Below are 19,826 nucleotides of genomic sequence, written 5' to 3' on the forward strand. Positions count from 1 at the left end.
CCATGGGCCTTGAGTGTAAACCGACCGGTGGAAAAAAAAGGAAAGAAAAGCTACTTATTATTGCATGTAGTGTAGAAGGTAGGGAAAATACCCTAAACACACTCACTGATCCATTTCTCTTTTTTTTTTACTTGAATCATTAAAAAAAAAAAAAAAAAGCAGCAGTTTGAAGAATTGGACACGCTGAATGGTCTAATCCAGAAGATTAATAGCAAGAAAAGCCAAGGGGGACCTTAAAGCCAAATGACAGTATACCTCAAATTGTAGCTAAAAGAGTGATTAGTGCAGGGCTGATCTGTATCAATTACAGTTTCATAATCCCTGCTGACCATAGTAATTATACAGTACTTTTGATCTATTTTAGCCTGTTTGAAGATTACATCCCCCCCCCACCAAAAAAAAAAAGAGAAAATGGAGTCGGTTAATATGGATTTAATGTGAATATCTTTTTTTTTAATTGCTTCATTTAAAATACTCCTTCTATACGATGAATAGACCGTGGCCGCTTTAAAATGGTAACGCTAAGAGCTCCAAAACCTTGAATATGTATTATCATATGTATTGGCTGTTTGTCTGTGTCTAAAAGACTGACTTTACAGTTATTAGTGTTTCAAGGCTCCCCCCCCCCCGATTATGAGAGGCAGTTTTTCTATTATGTTGGTCTGATGACACGCTTCATTTTCCGTTTCCCGAGAGGATACCGTGATAGATTTATTAAGTGAGGGGGGGGGGAAGAAGCATTGCTTTTTAAAAGGATTAGGCCAAGAAGCAGAAATGCTTAATATGCTGCAGTGGGGAAAAAAACAACTCACATACATAATAAGGATGTACTGGAAAGTCAAGGAGGGTGGGCACGTTTGTTTTTGAATAACTAAATCACGGTGAAAATTAATAGAGATTTCTTTCTCTCCCTCCAATCCAGACAGGTTGTTGTAGATTAATTTCCATTAAAGGTTGTGTCGGTACCAACAGAGAGACGATTGTTTCGGAGCTAAAGCCGTGACTGGGGGCGTATATATTTACAATAGTGGAACAAAGGGAGTCTATAATCTACACAAAGCACACAACAATACCCGTGAATAAAGACGCTTGTAGAGAGAAAGGGAGAGGCAATTTTTCTAATTCTGTTAATTTCACTTCCAAAGCAATTAAAAAAAAAAAAAGGCAAGGCAGAGATAATGCCGGGGAAACAATCGCCCCAGCTGACAAAGTCTTTTCTGTCTTTGTAAATGAAACATCTTTAGGGCTAATTTCAACTTCCACGCCTGCATGCTTTCACACTGTCATTTCAGATAAAAATAAAATGTAACACAGCTAGATTTGGACCATCGTTTAAATAAAAAAAAAAGAGAGAGAGAGAGAAAAAAAAAAGATCGATTCTGTGTACACAATATTTTTAGAATGAGTTCTATGTCGCCTGAGCTTTTTTTTTTTTTTTTACCAGATCTAATTTTCCAGTATCTATGAGGACATTTTCATACAATTAATTTTCCTTTAATCATAATTGTACAAAGGGACTTCTCTGTATAAAAAAAAATTCCAATTATATTTCCTATTTAAAAAATGGAAAGTTTGAATTATGATTTCTGTCTCCTCATTACGGCCCTGGTTTTAATGAATCAATCGCATCGCTGCTTCTTCACACATCAAATGGCGTGGAAAAAAGTTCCGGCTTCACTTCTCTCTCCCTTTAATCCAAGGAGAAATACTCTTCCGTGCCCCCTTCTCTCCCTGTCTCGCTTGGATACAGAGAGGATAGTGTGATAAGTGCGGCGCGTTCGACTTCATTTGCCTGTTTTAAAAAGTTAAAGCCTTATTAATTGTTATGGCGTTGATATCCACGGGAGAAAATTGGAGCGAGCTCGTTCAAGAGATGGGCACAATCATACATAAAAAAAAGACATAGCCCCACTTGTGTATCTCTGTAGGGGAGGCATCAATTAAGTTGGGACTTATCCAACAGCACCACTGAACTTTCTAGCTTGTTAAGTATAAAGGAGGATCTTGGTAATGGAAAAAGCCTACAGCTGATTCACATTTCCAAAAACTTAAGATTCTGGGCCCCAATACTGGTATATGTATCAGGCAAAAAATACTTCACAACGGTTGTCCTAGAAAGAGGAGGATATTTTCCTTCAATGATATGTACAGCTTAAAAGAGTCATTAATGGAGACAGAAACAATGCAGTATTTGAACGATAAACTTAAGATTTATTTTTGTATGGACTGCTTCAGATTAATCCAAAAAGGTTTCCAGAACAAATAGCTCCCTCACTAGAGTATCAACAGATATATATGCTAAAGTCTGTTTTAGAAGGCTGGAAGGTTTTAACGCTGTGGTCAGGGGAAAAAAAGTGTGCACAATTATCACCTGGGTTAAAACTAGTTTATAATCAAGAACAGTGCTCATCCAACCAACTGAACTTCTTTGAAGAAGTAAATGCTATAGAGATTATTCTTGCATTTACCAAAATAGGTCAAACCTCACAAAAGCCAAAAGACAAAGCCTGATGTATCTTGGACACCATCTAATAAATTAAAACTATACAATACGTCTGATCATATTTCATATTTTTCAATACGGTTTTACATACTAGATGATCTAAATGATCGATTTGGTGATGATCGATAATGGAAATTGATAAATTATATGTTAGTCAACTGAATCTAACTTCAGATAGATTGAAGGGGATCTGGGGGTGTGTGCTTATCACAGGTGGAGGTTGTGCCAAGTTTGGTTGGTGATGGGGGGAGGCGTGGCATCTCCTTATGACATCACAAGGGGAGAGAAATCTGACTTCCAGAAAGGTGGAGGTGGAGAAAAAGAGACAGCATTGTTTTTCTTTTCTCATATTTTGATATTTTGGGATGTACAAGTATATAACAACAGAGGACTGGGTGTTGAAATGAAACGCCATGTTGCCTTGAGGAACCAGCTCAGGACAGATGAGTACTTGAGACTTGCAGCTGTCTGTCTTGTGTGCGTGCGGCTCGGGGAAGAGGCAGAACAAAGTGGTGCAGCTGATGAAGGCAGCGGAGATAGAACTGCTTTATTAACTCTCACAACGTCCACATCAAAAACCTGCAGCCTAGCCAGCCCGCTGATTACACACTGAGACAACACACATCAAACCTGCCTGCTCAACAAGCCTGATTAAAACACACACGCAAGCCGCCACCGCCGCTCTCATGCTAATAACCTAGCTCTCACTAAAATACATTAGAGAGAGAGAGAGAGAGAGAGAGAGAGAGAGAGAGATCGAGGCATACTTCACACACACACACTTGTGAAGAGAAACATTAAAAGCAGATATTTAGAGAAAGGATGGAGAGAGTGGGGGGAAAGTGGAGGTACCTGACCTGGAGTCAGGCACACTAGAGAGGAGCCACTTATTGATCAGAGTGAGTACAATTACCTTCTCACCAGCCGCTAAAAGGAGGAAATACTTTTTAAAATCAACTTTGCACTCTTTTCCCTGTGCGCTGGCTGAATGCATGGGGCTCTTATCACAGCGTTTACCTCCCCCCCCCCCCCACCTATCCACCCTCATACAGGAGGAACCATCCACACAGCCAGGCCAACACGTACTGTATTGATCCCTTATATTCAGCTTCAATAAAAATCAGCTTTTTTTTTCTACCCTCAGCCTTAAGGATCTGAGCCCATTGATTACTCTGGGGATGACATAGTCAAGCAAAGAAGAATAGATTTATTCAACAGAACTGGAATGCCCGGGACTTATCGAGCCGTCCCTGTACACGTCTTCGCCAAGTGTGATGATGATGATAGAGTTCCCAGAATGCAGCGGGGGCCGAGGTGCAGTTATTTGCCGTGGGATGTTTGACGGCATGAGGGATGTTCTGCCTTATTTGTCTCAGTGAAACCTGCATTGGATGTGTCATATTTTCTGACATAGCAAATCAGTTATGTTAACGCAGGTGTGAACACACCGCGGCAATGAGAAGTGAATAGCAACCATGTGTCCAGCTGCCCCACTGGAGAACTACACATGACAAACCTTTCAGGGAACTTCAATGATTCACGCTTGATCATTGAATCTCAAATTAGAGCTCACTGACAATGAGGCAATCAATCGATTAGTTGACAATACAGAGATCAGAATCTACTAGATTTCTAGATATTACAATTATTCTAGCATTGCTTTGTTCCAGTCCCACAAGTGTAAAGATTTGATACTTTTTTTTTTTTTTTTTTTCCATCTTGTGATGTGAAGTATAGATTGAATAGATTTTGGACAAGTTATATGAAGACATCACAACTTGGGCAACAAGAAACACTGATGGGCATGTTTCAGCATTATTTCATATTGCATAGACCCAAGGATTCATTGATAAATAGAATAGAATATATCGGCAGATGAATTAACATTGACTATTGTTAGAGATAGCAGGATCACACATGGAGAACTATGCAGCTCTAAACCTACAAATGTATAAGAAAACAGTGAGGAAGCTTTGGCTATACAAATTCCACTGTAGTGTTTTTTTTATTTGAAAACTATTGATAATTATAATGCTAGATTTGATTGATTATGTATCCATTTATTTTCTATTATTGGCCAAACTTATATGATATAATAATATTAGAATATCAACAGATGCAGTTATTGGCACCACATTAAATCCAACTGGAAATCATTTTTTAAGTGTTGCCAGATAACTGTTGGCCTTACAGAGGGATATTTTAATTACATGCTACAGCACGTTTGTTGCCAATGCCCGCGAGACATAAAAAGCATCCGCGCCAACAGTGTAAAGACATGGAAACATGGAGGAGAGGAAGAAATATGCAGAAAGAAAGGACAGAGGGCCCATCACAGCCAACAGCAGAATACATCCTGTAAGGCTCATTTTAACGACTGCCGCCAGTGCAGTGATAAAGGGCTGAGCATATGCACCTGAACGCAGCAACATTCTAAAAAGGCTTGAAAATGCAAAGAAGACAGTAGAACAGAAGGCTTTAGAAGCATCGATCAAGCTAGACATTTTGAACACGGTCATAAACAAACTACAGCATGTTTAAGACCTTCAAATCATTTCCTACATTTCAAAAGGTGGAGTGAGTGATTCTGGAGAACACTTTTGGTCAAAATCAATATATGTCAAAATCAGTGAATATCTCCTCACGATCCACTATGTGTTCATACTGTACGTGGCACGCACAGCATAAAAAAAAATTCTAGTGTTAATACACATCCTATGCTCTGTAAACGGGCATGTTGCAAGCTATGGTTGCCCCCCCCCCCCCTTTGTTTACATACTCTTTGTTTACAGAGCCTAGGCTGTGTATTAACACTAATTAAAAATAAATCAGTGTGCACACAGTACAGACAGGTAGCGGATCATGAGGAGATATTCACTGATTTTGACAACAAGCCTTCTCCCCCTTTAATTCTTCAACTGATTGACCTTTAGAAAGGCCTCCAGTTGAAAAGAATTCTCTCATCCCTGGTCTCTCCGCATCCCAACCTGCAGTCTCTCCTTTATATTCTGCTTCCTCCTCTCTTTCTGTCATTATCTCTCCACCCCCCACACACACACACACACAGACACCACCTCTCTTTCTTGTTCTCCATTGCCTTTAAAAATCACTCTCTCTCTCTCCCTCCATCCCTTTTTCTTTCTTTCTGTTTTTTTCCCTTCCAGTGAAAAAGCGTAGTGACTGGGAGCGTCACTCTGCGCGGATAGCTGGGAGCCGTTGGCGGTTATCGGCTCCTGCAGACTCTCTCTGCCGGTCTGATCTGTCTCCTCTTCATTAAGCAAATACGCCGACGTGGAAATGAAAACATAATAGCTATTTGATTTCCAGCGAGATATTTTGCATATTGGTTCGGAGCTGATAGCGGAATTTCATCAAGTCGTTTTTTCTCTCTCTCTCTCTCTCTCTCTCTCTCTCTCTCCTTCTCTCTTCCCCCCTCCCACCCCTCCTCCCTCCTTCCCTCCTCCATCCCCACGCTTTAAAAAAAAACTGAATTACTGAGCTGGGCCTCGTCGACTTTCAGACAGATTTCTTTACATTGCTGGGAAGAGGAGGAAAAAAATGAGAGAGAGAGCGAGAGAGAGAGAGAGCGAGAGAGAGAGAGAGAGAGAGAAATCTAGTTCCCCAGGAAGGCTACTTAACCGATTAAATATCCCCTTATTCCCATCTTTTTTCGCTCTTTCCCTTTTTTGATAACAAGGGGAAGAGAATTTAAAGAATTCACAGTGCTTTAGGTTGACTATATTAATCAGAGATAGGAGGAGGGAGAAAATTAACTCCTTAATGAGCAAAGCCTGTCTCCCAGATAGCGGTCCTGGGGAGACGGGGCGGGGTGCTGGGACACTGGCTGAACCTTGAGGGAGAGAGACAAAGAGACGGAGAAGGAGAGATAGACCGCGATAGAGAACCGGCCAGCATATGGAGAAACGCTGGGGCTGGGTATATATTGACAAGGACACAGTTCACGACACAATGCGCATCACGATAACATGGGTGACGATATGATATATCACGATACGAGGCGATAAGATGCATATTGCGATATTCCACTGAAAATGATAAAAACAGAGCTCCAAAACAAGTTGCTGTGTAGGATCTGGGTGGTCTTAATACATCACATCACATTGTATTCATAATTCAGCGGACAGATTGAGGCAACCAATGTGAATCAAAAAAACTGCCTTTTCCAATTTGTTTCGGTATTGGAAAATGACCAAACACTGACATAGCTTGCTTCCATAATCGTCAACATTTGAAAAAATGCAATTAAAATGCGCTCACTTTAACTTGGCAGATCACACTGAAAATGAGTAGTATTCTAACTGTGTCCCTTAACTCACTGTAAAGAAACAGCATGTGAAAATAAAGAGCTTGCATGATGGTGTCTTGTGTAGCCGGCTGAACAGTGCGGGTTCAAATATGACAGGAGCTGGATATATCGATGCACTGCAGATATCACCATAAATAGATATCACCATATATTGCTGTATCGACTTTTTTTTTTTTTTAGCACAGTCCTAAGGGATGGGGTGTGATGGAAACAGAATGAGAGAGACTTGACGCCATGCAAGGGTAACAATTAGTTTCCTTCCACTGAGGAGGAAAGGGAGGGTGGGGGGTGGGGGAGATATTTGCTTCCTGGGCATTGAGGTGGGGGCAGGTAGAGCAGATAGCAGTGATACCCACATTGCCTTGCATCTCGCTGGCTAGTGATGGATGGTCCAGTGGCTGGGGGGATCCGTCATGCCCCCCTCCCTCCCCCCTCTCTCACAGCCTCCTGGAGAGAAAAACTAGCCGTGGAGGAGTGGATGAGCAGCCTGTTCACAGCAGGCCCATCTTGATAGTCCAGAGCCTCTCTCAGGACCACTATTCACCGGACACTGAAATAAATCTCCCTGCTGCTGCTTTCCATGTTGGAACACCATGTTGCTTCAGACCTGATAGCGCTCCCGCCGTGTTACAGCCGCACCATTACAGTACACACACACACACACACACGGTCAACTTAACACACACACACCTTTGTCTAAGGCTTCTGTGGTGAAGAAAAGTGGTTTCTAGTAAGGCAAGCCACTGCTGGTGAATAGGGTAACATTTTTAACTTAAAGATATCACTTTGAAAGTGAATTACAAAAAATAATTACTTTAATAATTGTTTGTAATACAATCATATCGAAAATCTTTGAATAAATGTGCAAATTTGGCAAAATCGAAGTGCTTGAAAAAAACGTTGGTTTTGCCTGCAGTGTCTAGCCTTCGGGGTTTTTATAAAAAATTAGAAATGACTGCTAAATGATTGCCTTAGCAGATAAGGGTACTGTTCTTTTATTAATCCATCTCATGCATCTCTTAATATTTTCTGATTTCCCTGCCCCTTGTGGGATTCTTAGCTTGAAGTGTATTCTTCTAAAATGGCTCAGTCATCAACTTAAACAAATCCTACAACTAATCAAAGTATCAAATAAATGTAGTAATTCAAATGCTTCATAGCTGAACAATACATTGTGAGTACTTGTGAGTAAGGGCTTAACAAATAAATATATTTTAGATGCTTCTTCAAACATTTCCATTTGAATATGGATCCATACTCCAAGGATACATACTGTGGTAACATTTGGGAGATGCTGCATTTCAGCACATTTCATCACCTTTGACAGAAAGACCCTTGAAGGCTCCACTGACTAATACACACCTCTGTCATCTGGCTTTCACCTGGCTTTATGGCTGCACTTTGCAATCACTTCCTATATAGGCTAATGAAGGACTGATCTCCAAGCAATGCTTCATGGTTGAGCAACATGATAAATATACACCCATCAAATGGACAACCATAACTGAATACAAAGATGTATTTGGCTTAAGTTGTGCAAGATCTGAGCGATAATAAATAAGGATTTTTCAAGTATCCACCTTTTATTCACCACTGTATGACTTTATCTGCACTGTGTTTTGCAGTACTTCTGTGTTTATTTGTGTCTCAGGTGTTGCTCTCTTCACTTGTGTGTTTCTGTTATACATTTTCTTCTTCTATATTGCATTGTTGAGGGGACTCAAGAGTTGAATTGCCAATGACTGCTGCTGTAATTATTATGCATTATGACAAATCTCATCCATCTTGAATGCATCTGAAACCTTCCCTGCTAACAGCACAGTGTGTGTAGGGAGGATCTAATGTGTTTGGATCAGGTCTGTGTGTGTTTTCCCACTGTTTCTTGTCTGGCAGCGCTTCAGACGGACTCTCCCTGACAGACTGCTAGATGTTGCTCAAGGACACCTCCCTCCCCCCTCCCTCCCTCCCTAACCCATCACAGGAGGAACAGCAGCAGACTACAGCTTCAAAAACAGCAACAAAAAAAACCTTCTTCTGAGGAAAGCAATGAAGAGTGAACACGTGGGTGTTACCATATCAAAGTCAGGGAATGACAGTGTGTGTGTGTGTGTGTGTGTGTGTGTGTGTGTGTGTGTGTATGTTTTCAGGCTCATAATTCTTCAAAGAAAAAGCTACCATCTTTCATGTCATGTGTAAGGGTGTGCACCGATTGAAATGTTCTTGGCCGAACCAAATTGCCTATTTTGTAAAAAGTCTAACCTGCCGATACTGATTTTTTTTTGCCGATTTCTTCCACCCCTCCGAGAACTACATCATTCACAGCGGACAGAGGCATTCTAGGAACTTTTAGTTATTTTAATGAAAACTAAATTATATAACATATAAAATGACATTTTCTTATTTATTTGAAGTATTTGTACAACAAAACAGGCTTCAACTCTTCACTTTTTCTCTTTCCTATGTGGGAAATCTCATTGGTACAGCACAGAGAAATGAGACCGTCAGATAAAAATAGTGTGTTGACGTTTTTCAACTCCAGTAGTCTGATTATGGTTTGTTGTTGGTGGATATGTCCATGGAAAAAACATGCAAACTCAACACATTATTGACCATATGCAAAATGCTTGAGTGGCCTCGGATATGAACCAGGTTATGCTGTGGTTCTCGGGCAGCCATTCTTTGCCATGAGGACGCAGCAATCACAGTTTGGTTTTCTGATCAGAATGTAAACAACCTCCTAAACAACTCAATAATGGATGGAACTTGTGAGACCCTTTGTATAATCACCATGGGGTTGGGGTGACTAAACAAAGAGATGGAGTCGTCGATCAAAAATGGATCTATATAGTTATTATTTAATGTTTATAGTGATAAAACAATAATAATAATGATCTGTTCCTTGATGGAAATGTAACAAATGTTCAATGAAAGTTTGATATAATACACTGGGAAAGGGGGACTCTAGTGCAGCTCGCCACCTGCCATTAAAAAAGAAGAAGAAAAGCAACAACCAATCACGTGGCAGGAATAAATGTGCTCGTGGCTTAGGAGCTTGTAGCCGGAGCGGAATAAGCACCAGGCCAGTCAGTGAAGAGCCAGCAGAAAACTATGGGATACGCATTAGATCAAACCACTGTTCACTTTCATCCTGCATTGACTGATGTGAAAAAAGTCTATGTGACTATACTACTATAGTATACTACCAACAACCTCTAGGAAATGAGCAGCTGATACCAAATATTCCCTTTATCTTTTCATTGGCCTGGTGGTGATAAAATGATGTCCAAAAAGAACTGTCTAAAAACAGGTGCTGTTCCGAGAAATGTTAAAAAAAAAAAAAAAAAAAAAAAGGACAGAGGGGGTGGAGTTAGTAGGGAGGGAGATGGAGAGACCCTGGACTATTGAAGCCAGGCATGCAGACGAGAAAAAGCCAGCCGATAAGCCTGCCTGATAACAGATAGAAAATAGCAGCAGATTTGAACTTTCCCACCGTCCTAAGATCCACAGGGAGAGAGAGAGAGAAAGAGACAGAGAGAGAGAGAAAGAGAGGGGGTTGATTCAAACTACTTATTGAATCCTTTCCTATCTACAACACAACCCCCCCCTCTCTCTCTCTCTCCCAAAACCCAACAACCCCAGCAAGGCCAAAAGTGGAGCGGGGAATACAAGGTTGATACATAAAAATATACAAACACGCAGCGAACGGTTCCCACTGCTCCCAACAATTCCACAAGTCTTCTTCTTGAAAACTGGAGTGAACTCTGGTGATACCAGGGGCAGTGGGAAACAACACACACACACACACACACACACACACACACACACACACACACACACACACACAATCAACAACATTCATTCGTTGAAATAACTAAAATGTTTAATGGTAAAGTCAAGAAGAGGTTAAGAAGAAACTGGTTTCTTTATACACACACACACACACACACACACACACACACACACACACACACACACACACACACACACACACACACACACACACACACACACACACACAGAAGGTCATTCAGTATGTGAAGTCAGGCCAGCATATCGCACCCATCCTAAATATCATATCAGAGACAGTGTTTCTTTCCATAATCTCTTCTCCTCTTCATTGATAATGAAGACACTTGTCCTTGGGTAAACCGTTGAGAATTTTCACACACTATATACAGAAACACACGCACACACACACACACACACACACACACACACACACACACACACACACACACAGCGAAACAAGGTCATTCCCGTATCCTCCATGGTTTTGGCTGTGACATGTATTGAAAGGATTAATTCTACAAGGTCTACCCTGCTGAAAACTAAACTCAGTGACCCAAGCTTGGATTTTCAGACTTCATTTAATTTTCTTTGAAATGCTTTTCAGTATAGGTTAAATACAAACGCGTGTACATTTGGGCCTATGTGGGAGAATCTGTTTTAGTGTGTATTGGACTTTTAGTGTGACGAGTGTGTGTGTGTTCCAGTGGTGCGTGGGTGTGCATGATATAATAAGGCTGATTGCAATCCTTTCTCCTTGATCTCAACCCCGAATAAAGAGGGGATGCAGAGGAGAGATAGTGATGGTATGCAAGAGAGAGAGAGAGAGAGAGAGAGAGAGAGAGAGAGAGAGAGAGAGAGAGAGAGAGAGAGAGAGAGAGGCTTCCTCCTCCTCCTCCATGGTCCTCCCTCGCTCGCTCACTCACTCACACTCCCCCCCGGTCAGACATGAACCAGTGCAGTCTTCTTCACCTTATTGAGAAAAATTTTGATTACACTATAAAAAAAAAAAAGATCAAAAGCATCCAAATGGATTTTTTGATCTGCTTAGTATCTATGAAAAAGACCACAATAATGAACCATCCCACATCTATGTCCAGAATTGTACTTTTCCTGGCTGGTTTATCTAACCCTGAAACCTCAACGCTACAGCAACACGGAGGAACACACACACACACACACACACACACACACACACACACACACACACACACACACACACACACACACACACACACACACACACACACACACACACACACACACACACACACACACACACACACACACACACACACACACACACACACACACACACACACACACACACACACACACACACACACACACAGATGTTTCTGTTAGTCCCAGAGACTAAACACAATGAGGGAGGGAGAAAACAGCTCAGGCAAACAGACAAAAACATGACAGAGAATGTGTGTGTGTGTGTGTGTGTGTGTGTGTGTGTGTGTGTGTGTGTGTGTGTGTGTGTGTGTGTGTGTGTGTGTGTGTGTGTGTGTGTGTGTGTGTGTGTGTTCAGTCAGTATCTGTCTGTATAATTAACGAACAATGATCTACTAGATATATTTACTATTCACAGTGCAACTGAGCTGATCAATACCATTGGTGCTGCCTATGGTCTTCTAAGAAAAACAGAAAACAATAAATAAATAACACTCTTGTTCCCCGCAGTGGTATCGGACATCTTTAAAAGGTGTGATTTGTAGAAGAACAACTGTCCTCTTCTCTTTTCAACATCACTAATTATGTCCACTAAGGATTTCATTAGTCTAACGTCTACATTCTGAGTTGGAACAGGTGAAATCAATGATACATTACATTTACAATAACACATCTGCAGTGAGTCACCTTTTAAACTCTCATCAGAGTGGGACAGCTACTGTGTGTGTGCTTTAGAGAAATAGGAGGTCAAATACACAGGCTAAGGCTACTTCACAAAGTATAATGTTCGATTCATATTCACAATAGCAGTGTGGTACATCCGTGTGATCTACGGCTGCCATACTCTACATCTAGAATCTGCCACTACCAGGAAAGTAAAGAGAAATACCACGAGAGAGAGACAGAGAGAGAGAGAGAGAGAGAGATAAAAGGGCAGAGGAGTGATAAAGATAAAAAAGACAACAGACAAGCAAAGCAGAAGAAAAAAACAAGGGAGAAGAGAGATGGAAAGATGGAGAGAGAGCGAGAGAGAGCGGAAATACAGAAGAGAGAGAGAGAGGGGGGGGGGCTATGCCATGCACTCACAACTTGGCTTTTGCATCTGTTATCTCCGCCTCCCTGTCACACGGCTTAAAATAAAAATAAAAATAAAGTGCGATGGTGGCAGCAGTGTTGGGCGAGATAGCCCCGTGGAGCATGGAGAGAGAGAGAGAGAGAGAGGATGTAAAGGAGATAGCTGGTTTAAATATAACCCCCTGATCGCTGCTGCACGGCTGGCAGCAGCAAAGAAAGGGGGTATTTTCAAGAGGCAGGGGGCATCACTGGAGCCCTCACTGCCCCCAGAATAGATAACATCAATGTTAAAAGAGAGAGAGAGAGTGTGTGTGTGTGTGTGTGTGTGTGTGTGTGTGTGTGTGTGTGTGTGTGTGTGTGTGTGTGTGTGTGTGTGTGTGTGTGTGTGTGTGTGTGTGTGTGTGTGTGTGTGTGTGTGTGTGTGTGTGTGTGTGTGTGTGTGTGTGTGTGTGTGTGTGTGTGTGTTAAAAAGACATATCCATAGAACTAACTCTACTGATCCAACACACACATGTACAAGTAGATGCAAGCCCACACATACACACAATTACTATTACACACTGATGGTGGAGAAAACACACACACTTGCACTCTCCCTCTCTCTCTCTCTCTCTCTCTCTCTCTCTCTCGCTCTCTCTAACACACACACTCACACACAGAGAAGGAGAGCCAAGACAAGATGCGCTCACTCACATCTATGTATCTCTCCCCATCCAACGCAAAAAGTCACAACGGGATTTCTGATGGGAAAAATGTGCTTTCCTCAGATGATGGTCAGATAGAGAGGGAGTACAGCCAAATGTCAAAGATGATAAATGGAAGGGTGCAGAGACAAGATCACACACACACAAGCACACACACACACACACACGGCAGCAGGACACAGTGAGAAACACTCTCTTTGCTCACATGCAAATCCACACGCACACGCCAGGGCTGCAAACTGCCACTTCTATGTTTGAAGAATCTATCAAAACTGTCATCTATCATTCAAATCATGTGTAATCAACAGAGCGCAAACACACACACACACACACACACACACACACACACACACAGCAAAAATATACCTTTCTCTTGGCCAATTGAAATGAAAAGTTCAATTCGGCTGGATGACCGTAAGTTTGACAGAATCTCAAGTGTTTTTTTTTCTTTGTTTACAGTTTTCAAACTTTCTGTGTATGTGTTGGCACCTCAGGGTTATGATTGTGGTCATTGTCAGTTAATCTGCATGTTTATTTACCAGGGATGGATTCATCATTTCTTTAGCCCACAACACTGGAAGCAAACAGTGAGAAATAACCAGAAAAAAATGCACTGCTCGAGGTGATGTCATTATCAAAAAAATTATGCTGTAAAAATCAACTGTATGTGTGACATTTTTGGGGAATCACAAGCCATACAATTTGGGATTATTTGCATTATCTATATCTATATATTCAAAATGGTGTATTCAGTTTTTTTTTCTCCCTTAAATGTAACATTTCTTAAAGCCTTTAAGGGTAATGTGAGTGACTCTATGATCAAGGAGTTTGAAGCTAGATCATCCAGTGGAAGGGTTGACTCTCTCTCTCTGTGTTTACTAGATCAACTCATGGTGTGAACATTCTATCTGTTCATTAGGGCGACACCCTCGATAGCATCGTGCTGTGTCTTTCTTAGCCTGCGCTGGCCTTTTGCTGTCAGTTCTGGTGCCTTCTGGGGCTTAAGAGTCGCGCGGCTTAGCCTAACACAGGCGTGTGTCTGTCTGTGTGTGTGTCCGTGCGTGTGTGCTTCAGTGGATGACTTAGGAGATAATTTTAATATCAGGGCCGGTGTGGATTGCTGATAATGTTTTAAAGGCAGGGCCCCGATGGACACAGCGCTGGTATAGTACCTATCTGTAATTAGTAACCATTCCCCTATCACTGATAAGATAAACTATGTCTGACCTTTTCCCCGTTTGGTCACCATGGAAACCCCAACACCCCCCCCCCCCACACACACACACACACACACCTTACCCCGGCAACAGCGGCCCCTCCCCTTCGTATTATTTTTAGTGATTAAACAGCAAATAGTGCCGACGATGTGAGGAGCTGATAGGAACGTGATTAATAATAGTAGTCCTCCTGTGTGTGTGTGTGTGTGTGTGTGTGTGTGTGTGTGTGTGTGTGTGTGTGTGTGTGTGTGTGTGTGTGTGTGTGGAGGAGGGGCCCTTCAGTGTCAAACAGTCATTGTGTAAAAAGGCTTGGCTTGGCTTTTTGTGGTGAATAATGGAAATTTAAGATGAGCCCAGAGTGAAATAAAAAGCGGTCGGGATGAGAACGATAGATGTCTCCCTTTTCCAAGCAGATGGGGGGGTGGTGGGGGGGGGCTGCCCTCTACTTCCCACACCCCTCCATTCTGAGAGGCTAGGCTGGGTGAAGTGCTATCTGTTGATGAATAATTGAATGGTGGATGGCAGGTTTTAAAACGCCACAGTGTGGTTTTAAAGTGGCGGGCAGGGAGGAGGGGCGGAGGTGAGGGGGTGGGGGGGGGGGGGGGGCTGAACTCTCAATCAGGTTAAAACTTTGAAATGAGAAACTAGAGATCTTGATCTATGTCCGTGACAAACTTCCCCTCAACCTGGAGATAGTGAGAGATACATTAAGGTGTGAATAAGACGAGAGAAAAAAAAGAGAGTTAAATGTGTATCACTATCTGATTGACTCATTTGTACACAACATCTTCTGGACTAAAATCTGTTTGATGATTAATATTATATTTCCAGTAGAATCTGTAATACATGGCATTCAGCCAGCCACTGTCACCTGTCTGTCACTGTTTTCAAACCGTGCAGAAAGCTACACTCAGAATGTGTTGTGTTCACCATAGAGCACCCTGGTACGTTTAAATTAATGGGGGACATACATATTTTAAAAAAGGACCTTAGCAGCTGAAGTGCAGGAGACTACACCAGAGCTATTAACCAAGTAATATTGGACTTGTAAATTGATGACTAATGTCGATATAAGACTCCACATCTCAAACTTTACTGTCTCAGTTTGATAAAGCAGTTAACCATCACATCTCTGCCCTCTCCACTGAGAGCTGAGTGAGTGAGGCCTTCTCCTCCACTCCTCTAGGAAGCCTGCCCTGTATCTCTCTACATTTGCATGCCAGGGAAACGGCGAGTAGGTATGCAAAGTGGGAGCAGGTGACTGAAAGGTCAGCGTGGGTTTGGTAAAGGCAGCAGCCAAAAAGCTGAGCAGAGCCCGGCACACTCTTATCGGTCAGATCATTCAACTGATTAGAGGAGATGAGGGAGGGGGCACTCCTTCCTTATAATAAAAAGGGAAATCACCCTTTACCTCCACTGCTGGAGTCCAGTGCTACAGGATGTCCTCCTTACATACGTACTGGATGTAGGTTAATAACAAACTCATTATAGACTGTATAAAACCTGGCTACTTCATGGTATATTAACTTTACATATTTTAATCATCAATAACAGCGTGAAATACCATATTTAAGAATGGTACTTCAGGTTGTTACACTAATACGTCAGCCAAAGGCATAATTGATCTGAAAAAATGATTTGGAGTTCCATTGATGGTTCTCAACAAACCAACAATGTTCTTTGAGGAGAAAACCTACTTGGCGTCAGGGTTTTATCAGCTGGGGCTGTTTGACATGTGTTTATTGGAACGTCTGCATTACAAACTAAAGGTGTGGATGTATGAAAGATGTAAGTGTTTCTCAGGATGGTAGTGCCCAGTTAAGAAACGCTATTATGGTTGCATTATGGGAAATGTAGGAGCCGGGGGTGTTTTTGGAGCTTGTCCCATACTAGGAAATTAAATATCAGGACATCTCAAGCTTTCTTTTTGACTTCATCCGTCTTTCACAGGAAACACTTTTGGACGTGCGCCATTGACAGACTTGTTGTGTAATGTGTCATCTCTAGCTAGAACTACAAGAGGTCCTTTTGAAGCTATCTGCAAACGGGGTTAAGTGACACTTTTTTTAATTTTTATCTATTTTCTAAGATTATTAGAGAGACACAGATGAAATGGAGCAGAGAGGGGAATAGACATGCAGAGAACGACCACGGGCCGGATTTCGAACCTGTGGTCTGCTGCCTATGAGTACTGAGCCTCTATGGGCGGGTGCCACTACACCACGAGCGCCCTCCCCACACACACACACACAATTTTCATTTATAATATTTATTTACTCTACATTCTAGATTTTTGTTTGTATGTTGTATTTTCTGTACTTTTCCATATGTTCTATCTCTGTGGATGGACAGATTAGGATGGTTGCTATTCCAATAATATTTCTCACACGGGCCTAAGCTCCAGGATAAGGACAGTTTTCCAACATTGGGCTGAGATTGGGGTGTTGGGGGGGGCGGGGGGAGGGTTGTAGGTCAGAGGAATGTGCCCGGGAAGGAGAATTCGGCCAATGAGATGAGCGTGTGTGATTGCCATCCAGAGATAGTTGAGAGATAATAACAACAACAGGCAGCATTCTGGGAGATCTATGGAAAAATTCCTGCTCCTTACAGTGGAGCAGATAATGGATGCCATACACTGCCGAGTGATGTGGACGGAGGCAGGATCAGATACACACACACACACACACACACACACACACACACACACACACACACACACACACACACACACACACCTCGGTTAGGATAAGTTAAGTTTACACGTACTACTGCTGGTATAAGCACTTCCCGGCAGCACTTTGAATGCAATGTGGCTGTGGTGCACGGGCACGGGCACGCACACACACACACACACACACACACACACAGTAAGTCCGCATGATTGCTTGAGTAAGCGAATTAGCCTCGGCGATGGCTGAGGAGGCAATAAGTTGGCAGAAAAAAGAGGGATAATCTTTTATCTTTCAAACCCTCCCCAAATGATTTCTTAAAGTCAGTATCACTTCCCTGACAGTTGACGACGTTCCACTTTTCCCCCTCTTTCATTATTTATTTATCTATTTTTGCTTTGTGTGAATTCAGCTAAAATACTTCTAAAGCGCTTAATGGCCCTATCGCTGGCTCAGATCTGCTGCCACATGCTGCCTTCTCCCCGCTCTCTTTTCTCTTCTCCGGCCCCGGCCCCCGAAGAGCCGGAGCGCTTTTATCAAAACCGTCTTGACGAGAATGACACGGCCAATTATTGACAAATTATTCCTTCATAGAATGACAGTAAGACAAGGAGAGGAGAGAGAGAGAGAGGGAGAGAGGGAGAGAGACTATTGGCCTTGATGAGTGGAACCCTACGCCCCCCTATAACAGGCCTGAGGAGACAGGCCGTCTATCTATCAGATTCTATTAAGAGCTCGGCACTTTGGCGAACAAAGCTGCCCGCGCCCCGCTACGCATTAACTGCTATTATACGCTCATGAACTTTGTCGCCATAACAATGGTCCCGCTCCCCCCAGATTCTCCATTTTTTTTTGCACATTTTTAGTCTTCCTATTGTGCTACACTACAGAACTGAGAAGAACATCGCTCTCACATGTTATGTACAGTATTTACAAACTATACTTTTCTTTGAGCTTGTGCCTTTTTTTTTAAATTAGCATTCTGCTCTGCAATCATTTGTCAGAAACAATAGGTGTTCAATCTTTACATTAAGCAAGAAATGATATTTTCCAAAGGAAATATTGGGCCTGAGGCAAAGAGTCACAGAAAGGTGCAAATTAAAAATAAAATAATAGCTTCAGAGAAAGTCAGAGTTGAAACGGAAATATCGCGATTAAAAGCTGGGGAAAAAGAAGAAATTGAGCCCTGTTCCAGGAGCAGAGAAACCCAAGAAATCATGTTCTCTGTGTGGGTGTGGGTGTGTGTGTGTGTGTGTGTGTGTGTGTGTGTGTGTGTGTGTGTGTGTGTGTGTGTGTGTGTGTGTGTGTGTGTGTGTGTGTGTGTGTGTGTGTGTGTGTGTGTGTGTGTGTGTGTGTGTGTGTGTGTGTGTGTCTTTGATAATAAACAAAGAGCCAGCAGGCCCTGAACCTTCCAACCACCACTGATGCCAAGAATACCTCATACCTAAGTAAGAGTAGAAGGGTTGAGATATCCTGATTTAGGTTCATAGCTCCAAAAACAAAAACATAAACAAAAACAAAAACCATAAAGAACATAGGCTCCTACATTTCCCATAATGCAACTCTTTCGCATAATTTCTTCTTTAGACTCTTGGGAAACACCTCCATCTTTAAAAGGTTGTTATGTCCTTCAGACAAAATAATTTAAAAGGAGATTATTTGGAGGAAAAAAAATCTTAATTCTAGTTTACATGGCAACGTTTTCAACATAATACACACAAGCATTTTTACGTTTTAACGAAAAACCTTTAAAAAACTAGCTTGACAGCGTGACTTCGAGGCCCCAGTCCTAAACCAACAGCGGTTGCTTTCATCAAATTCTCACCACCTTCAAACAAACACGTCCCCATGAAACAGCACGAGTGTAACAGAGCCCATAGCCCATTGTTAGTGATCCACTAATCATCAGTGGACTAACCACCTAATGCTTTATCAGTCATTGGTCTTATCTAGCTGCATTGTAATCGGGGGGACTTTGAGGCCAGACAGTCCGATTGGCTGGGAGATAGAAAGTGTCGATGTGTTCACGGGGTCCAATGGGCCCATGAGTTGGCGGCCGATGAGAACTTTGATACAGATTCCACACAATAAGGAAAGCCTTCTGCTTAAAAGGCACAGGGATCTTTTGAACTGGAGAAAATGTTAAAAATTAAATTGCAAAATGGAGTTTTAGAGAAGGGTGTACCCCAAAACACTGCAATGGAAATGAGGATATTTCAAGAATACCGACATAATGTTTCAACTTGTCTGAAGGTTCAGACAAAGAAATGCCCTTCTAACATCTATGTTCCTGAAACATGTAAAGCAAGCATTAGCTATTATTTATACTAGAAGGCTCTTTGCATTGCTACTTCAAGCACAATT

At 42.0% G+C, this 19,826-nt stretch overlaps 1 protein-coding gene across 1 annotated transcript in view; it reads right to left on the reverse strand.

Moving 5' to 3' along the window:
• zfpm1 (zinc finger protein, FOG family member 1) overlaps nt 1–19,826 on the reverse strand; it is a gene marked incomplete at both ends in the record, with an annotated part of 91,273 nt that overhangs the window by 53,217 nt on the left and 18,230 nt on the right. The window lies entirely within an intron of this gene.

Source organism: Ammodytes marinus (assembly GCF_949987685.1).
Source record: "Ammodytes marinus genome assembly, chromosome: 5".
NCBI lineage: Eukaryota > Metazoa > Chordata > Actinopteri > Uranoscopiformes > Ammodytidae > Ammodytes > Ammodytes marinus.